The following is a 7273-nucleotide window of genomic DNA, read 5'->3' as shown; positions in this document are numbered from 1 at the left end:
GAGATATTGTATCATCACTAGTCACAAATGAGATGCCAGAAGACTGGAGGTTGGCAAACAAGGTATCACTATTTAAGAAAGGTAGTAAGGACAAGCCAGGAAACTATAGACTGGTGAGCTTCACATCGGTGTTGGGCAAGTTGTTGGAGGGAATTCTGAGGGACAGGATTTACATGTATTTGGAAAGGCAGGGACTGATTAGGAATCGTCAACATGGCTTTTTGCGTAGGAAATCATGTCTCATGAACTTGATTGAGTTTTTTAAAGAAGTAACAAGGAGAAGGATTGATGAGGGCAGAGCGGTGGACATGATCTATAAGGACTTCAGTAAGGCATTTGACGAGATTCTCCATGGGAAACTGGTTAACAAGATTAGATCTCATGGAATACAGGGAGAACAAGCCATTTGGGTACAGAACTGGCTCAAAGGTAGAAGACAGAGGGTGATGGTGGAGGGTTGTTTTTCAGACTGGAGGCCTGTGACCAGTGGAGTGCCACAAGGATCGGTGCTGGATCCTCTACTTTTTGTCATTCATATAAATGACTTGGATGTGAACATAGGAGGTGTAGTTAGTAAGTTTGCAGATGACACCAAAATTGGAGGTGTAGTGGACAGCGAAGAGGGTACCTCAGATTACAATAGGATCTGGACCAGATGGGCCAATGGGCTGAGAAGTGGCAGATGGAGTTTAATTCAGATAAATGCGAGGTGTTGCATTTAGGAAAGCAAATCTTAGCAGGACTTATACACTTAATGGTAAGGTCCAAGGGAGTGTTGCTGAACAAAGAGACTTTGGAGTGCAGTTTCATCGCTCGTTGTAAGTAGACTCGCAGGTAGCTAGGATAGTGAAGAAGGTGTTTGGTATGCTTTCCTTTATTGGTCAGAGTATTGAGTACAGGAGTTGGGAGGTCATGTTGTGGCTGTACAGGACATTGGTTTGGTCACTTTTGGAATATTGCATACAATTCTGGTCTCCTTCCTATCAGAAGAATGTTGTGAAACTTGAAAGTGTTCAGAAAAGATTTACAAGGATGCTGCCAGGGTTAGAGGATTTGAGCTATAGGGAGAGATTGAAGAGGCTAGGGCTGTTTTCCCTGGAGCATCAGAGGCTGAGGGGTGACCTTATAGAGGTTTATAAAATCATGAAGGGTATGGATCGGATAAATAGACAAGGTCTTTTCCCTGGGGTGGGTGAGTCCAGACCTACAGGGCATAGGTTTAGGGTGAGAGGGTTAAGATTTAAAAGAGACCTAAGGGACAACCTTTTCATGCAGAGGGTAGTACATGTATGGAATGAGCTGTCAGAGGAAGTGGTGGAGGCTGGTACAATTGCAACATTTAAAAGGCATCTGAATGGGTATATGAATAGGAAGGGTTTGGAGGGATTTGGGCTGGGTGCTGGTAGATGGGACTAGATTGGGATATCTAGTCAGCATGGACGAGTTGGACCGAAGTGGCTGATTCTATGTTGTACATCTCTATGACTCTATGGCTTGAGCTCATTGATGAATGTTCAACCGATGTCATTCAGACTGTGACACAGTTTAATGAACAGTATTGACAGATTCAAGCCTGAGGAAGGATCACTTGACCCAGAATGTTAACTCTCCACTGATGCCAAAAGAGCTAATGAGCTTTTCCAGCAGTTTCTGCTTTAGATTCCGGACTGATGCCTGCTGAGAAGATGCATCTCATTTCTTTAGCTTCCCAGGAGGAATCATCAGTATCAGTGACGGAGATCACACAAAGCTAGAAGCAGCACGTGTGCAGTATGACTACAGAAGTGAACAAGTTTGCTTCAATCATCCTACAATTATCAAGAGTGAAAGCAATTGTTTAAGTTAAGCAACAAGTTGAAGTAAAGAGTCCATGCACCTATTGTCTGGCAGATTTAGAATAAAAATCCTTGCACACAAATTGAAGATGGAGTGCATACAGCTCCATGGAACCTATCATTGAGATAGGACAACCAATGTTCGTATGATTATAAAGAACAAAATTGCCTGGTTCAGAGATCTGTGCTACTGTAAAGAAAATTTCAACAGGAGAGTCATCCTCCATGAAGGAGTGTGGTGAGATTATGGATCCTCCAGAGATTGTAACAGATCAATTGCCGGCTTCAGCAAGAAAGGTATTCTCTGCAAAGGAAATCCAAGGGACTGAAGTTTAAAGGGACTCACACAGAGATGTCCAACTGCCAACATGAGAATCAAAGAGAACAATCTTCAAACAGAAATCTGCCAATGTTCCAAGTCCAAAGAGAACACATTCAAGCAAAAAATAAAACTTCCAAACCTGCCTGAATTTATCGAGTCAGAGTTGTGGGGGAAGATGGGGTAGTTATAAAAGAATTATATAAATAATTGCTTGGTAGTACAAAACTTAAACATCGCTAAATGGAGACAAGAGATCATCTTGAATTCATTGGGGCTAGGATATATGAAACAGATTTGAGAAAGGGAACACTAATTTATACAGCCTGCTTTCATGTATAAATTGGTATTCATTATTTGAAGGCTGTTCCTTGTGTCCTGGTCTTGGTAAACGCATGGGGAAAAGTTTTGACTTCCTGTCTCCTTTTTGCAAAGTTTAGAAGTAATTACTTACACAGATGTGTAAATACTGCTAATGGAAAATAAAAACCTGGAGAAGAGATATTATGGAAGGGTCTGATAGGGTTAATGCATCAAGCACCACTTGATATGGTGATGGCCTATGGACTCAGGCAGAAAAAAACAACTTTGAACCTAAAGGAGAAAGTCCCAATGTCAAATTCTTCCTTATAGTCTTTGCAATCATATCTATTAAATCGATGTAACTAGTTGTTAATATGCATTAAATTTGATCTTGTTTAAAACAAAAGCTTCTCATTAAATGACAAAGTGGTTGTCCTCAGCCACACTAGGCCAAGTAGATCTCTATCAGAAAAGGGGTGTTAGCAACAAATTAGATTAGATTATGTACAGTGTGGAAACAGGCCCTTTGGCCCAACAAGTGCACACCGACCCTCCAAAGAGCAATCCACCCAGACCCATTCCCCTACACCTAACACTACGGGCAATTTAGCATGGCCAATTCACCTGACCTGCACATTTTTAGACTGTGGGAGGAAACCGGAGCACACAGAGGAAACCCACACAGACACAGGGAGAATGTACAAACTCCACACAGACAGTTGCCTGAGGTGGGAATTGAACCCAGGTCTCTGGCGCTGTGAGGCAGCAGTGCTAACCACTATGCCACCCCTAATCTACCAGATGGATCTTACATCAAGACAAGCTGTTGTGAGGATCCATCATACAACACCAGTAACTCTCAAATCCCATGTCAGTTAAAAAACTTATCAAACCCAGCCATGGAGCTCAGAAAAAAAACAAAAACAGACCCAAAAAGTTAACTCTGATTTCTCTCCACAGATGCTGCCAGATCAGCTGAGCTCTTCCATCAATTTCTATTTTTGTTTCTGGTTTACAGCATTCATGGGTTTTTTTCTAGATTTTATTTAGCTTTGAATATATTCAGTTATTCAGACTGCAGTGCTCAATGAGGGAAGAAAATGCCAAATATTAATGTTTGTTTGGCAGAAGATATTCTTCCTCTTCTCTGTCTGAAATGCTTTTTTAAAATTGTGATTCCCCCAGTTTGAGAGTGTGCGCCCACAAGAAGAAACATCCACTCAGCACTTCCCCTTACCAAAAGCCTTCAGTTTCACTTTGCAAAATGTGCAAAATTAGGCTGACTAATAATTTTGCCACTTTTGAGGCGGTACAGTGTGACATGGGGGATTAAGACAAGTAGCAAAACATTATTAAAATGATAGAATTGCAACGATGATTAAAACTTAACGTGGAGAATATGCTGCCAGCCGGGAATTGGTCATATTTACTGAGTGATGTAATGGTCTGTGGGAGATGTGAAAGTGGCAGCTGTTCTCGAGCTGTAAAATTTACTGTTATTATAATATGGCATTTTCAAGGGTCAGTTAAGCAGATGTGCAATTCTCCGAATCCAGTCCCTAGTGTAATCTGGCAGATTTTCACATCTGAAAGACCCACTGTTAGGAAAATCTTCTCAAAGTACCCTGCACACAGGTTTACAGCTCAGAAAAAAAGATAATTTGAAATGTTGTGTCCACAATAGCACCGCTAAGCCAGGGCAGTTATTGCAAGCTGCCTTAGAGTGTGCGATATAGGAGAAAGTGAGGACTGCAGATGCTGGAGATCAGAGCTGAAAATGTGTTGCTGGAAAAGCGCAGCAGGTCAGGCAGCATCCAAGGAACAGGAGAATCGACGTTTCAGGCATGACCCCTTCTTCAGAAGTGAGGAAATTTTCCCAGCAGGCTAAGATTAAAGGTAGGGAGGAGGGACTTGGGGGAGGGACATTGGAAATGCAATAGGTGGAAGGAGGTTAAGGTGAGGGTGATAGGCCGGAGTTTCTTCCTGACCTCTCCGCCTCCGCCCCCACCCCCACTCCGGCCTATCACCCTCACCTTAACCTCCTTCCACCTATCGCATTTCCAATGCCCCTCCCCCAAGTCCCTCCTCCCTACCTTTTATCTTAGCCTGCTTGGCACACTTTCCTCATTACTGAAGAAGGGCTCATACCCGAAACGTTGATTCTCCTGCTCCTTGGATGCTGCCTGACCTGCTGCGCTTTTCCAGCAACACATTTTCAGTGTGTGATATATCCAGGCTTTCACCAGTTAGTCTGTCTACTGGGGAACTTGTCAACTTATTTTAGGAGGCATTTTTGATCAAAAAGAGAGAAAGTGATTGCTGTACAGTGTGGATTTGTACATTATCAGTTTGCACAGACAGGGAAATGTGACAATTTTGCTCCTGAGCACCATGGGCAGATAGTGGGAAAATCAAGCAAGGTCCACTCCCTCAGCCAGTGTGCCAGGAGTATGTATGTTGGATCTTGGCTGGCAGCTGATTTAATGTTGTCACTGATGCCCTCACAGCCACATATGCCTCTGGCACTTTTAACTCTAGTTAATATGTGAGCAACAACCATACACATGGTGCCCAAAAACTAGGGCAGCCCTTTAATTGTATCCTAGTATGGATCAATGCCTCCAACAAGGGGGAAACAGGACTTCAGAGCATCACTGTATGATGTTACTGCAAAATCATGGGGCACTCAGAAAGTGTTTAAATGCTAAAGAGCTTTGGACCCAGAGATAAAAACCAGTAAAAGAGAAATCAGTAACACTTGGAAATAAACACACTGGTCATCCTAGTACTGAAGTATATTAGATGAGTCAGCCCAGTATGCGTCATTCAACAGTCTTATTGGCTTTATGTTCTGGGCAGGTGATCAGAACGGTATCTTTGATCTGCAACCAGTTTAGACAGTGTATAGTGCAAGACACTATCGTGATAAAGGAATCAAAGCCCTCATTATGAACAGCCATCCAGAAGCTCATTGAGGGTGTGAATATTACTTGAAGTACTTGCTAGCTCTGGTTAAGGAGGCTGCACAGCTCATACTTGTCCATGACCCCTAATCCCAACAGCTATTTGCTGTTGGGAAGTGAACAAAACAATGCTGCAGATTTCACCCTGCCCTTGCAGGGATATTCACCTTTGCATGACAAATGATGCCAAAAGCTGGAGTAAGGATCCCTGCAACACCTCGGCAGACTTGGACACCTTACCAAAACATTACCAACACCATGGCAACAGTTATTCCAAATATTCTTTGAGGCTTTCACTTATAAAGGGTAACTGCTGTGCTACCCCATATTAATGGCACCTTCCAGGAGATAGGGAGCTCTTGGGAATGGCAATCTTGCTTCAGGACCTTTCAGAATGGAACGTGGATCCTGGAGAAAACCTTTTTGCTAATGCACTTGCTATGCTTTTCAATTTGAAATGCTTTACCTTCAGGCTGGATATCTGAAATGGAATGTCTTTTGTAAACATTAAGACTATTACAGTTGTCTTCTCCAGCACATAAGAGTGAAACATACCCCATGGAGAGAATTTGAATTTTATTGCAATTCTGAAAAGAGAGACACATGGCACAGATGGAAGTGTTCTCTATCTCTGGGCCAGAAGACCTGAGTTCAAGAGTTGTGGAGTAACATCTCTGCACAGATTGATGTAGAAAATATCAAAAAGCTGCCTGTCCTCCATTGCCATCACGATAATGGAGAATGGCAGCTGATTGAGATGAATCCACTAGAGACCCAACAACAACAGGGACCCCAGGTCAAACGTGAGTGAGGGTGGGCTTGTGTTAAGCAGTAAGGGGGAAGAGGAGGTACAAGAGAGTTGGAGGTAAAGACATGTGGATTACTTCCCATGTCCCTTCCCTTCTCAATGCCAGGTCACTTGATCAGGTAGCGAGTGCCTTTGAATAAAGTCATGGGCTTCCCAAGTAGTAGAAATTTTAAAAATTCATTCTTGGGATGTGGGCATCACTGGCTTTTTGTATTTATTGCCCATCCCTAATTACCCAGAGGGCAGTTAAGAATCAATCACAACGCTCTGGATCTGGAGTCACATGAAGGCCAGGCTGGATGAGGGTGGCAATTATTGTCCCCAAAAATCTGGGGTGTTTTTTTCAAAAATTGACAATGGTTTCATGGTCAGTATTAAAGTTTAATTTTAATATTTGTTTTAAAAATTAGTTTCAACTTCCTCCTTCTGCCATGGAGGGATTCAAACCCAGGTGCCCAGAATATTACCTGGATGAACAGGCCTAGCTTTAGTAACATTCGCCATAGCTTTATCTATTGACAATTCTATATCAGCATTAGTTGATAAAGGTCCCTGAAATGGGCACTAATTGCCTAAGGGCCTCAATTGGCAGCAGGACAGGATGTTTGACCATGGCCCTTCCTCATATTAGGGTCCCTACGCTGAAGCCTCTCTCCTGATTAACCCCCCTCCCCCGGCCCCTCAAGGTACCTCAGGTGAGGGAAGGGAAAAGCTGAAGTATTACATCCCACCCACTCTGTATCACAAAAACTGTTCTTCTTCGTTTGGAGTGTTAACCCTATAGGGTTCTGTTTTAGCCCCCCCAGGGACATTCAAAGCATGGAAACAATCAGTTGGGACCAAACATGTGAGCGAAAGTCAAAATTTCAAATAGAAACTAGCTTCTAACTGGTTTACGTCCTCTGGCCATCATCATCCTTGCAGATTCTTTGTATATTTATTGAAGATAATTTTTCTTTAAAATAGGTGAACAAATAAACTTGATACTGGAAAGCATTACTTATAAACCTGGGATATGGTGCAAGCAGAACTGAATTATTTTCCA

This window comes from Chiloscyllium plagiosum, chromosome 33 (genome assembly GCF_004010195.1).
Source record: "Chiloscyllium plagiosum isolate BGI_BamShark_2017 chromosome 33, ASM401019v2, whole genome shotgun sequence".
NCBI classification, from domain to species: domain Eukaryota; kingdom Metazoa; phylum Chordata; class Chondrichthyes; order Orectolobiformes; family Hemiscylliidae; genus Chiloscyllium; species Chiloscyllium plagiosum.
The sequence above is the reverse complement of the archived record's forward strand: the minus strand, read 5'-3'. Positions refer to the sequence as shown.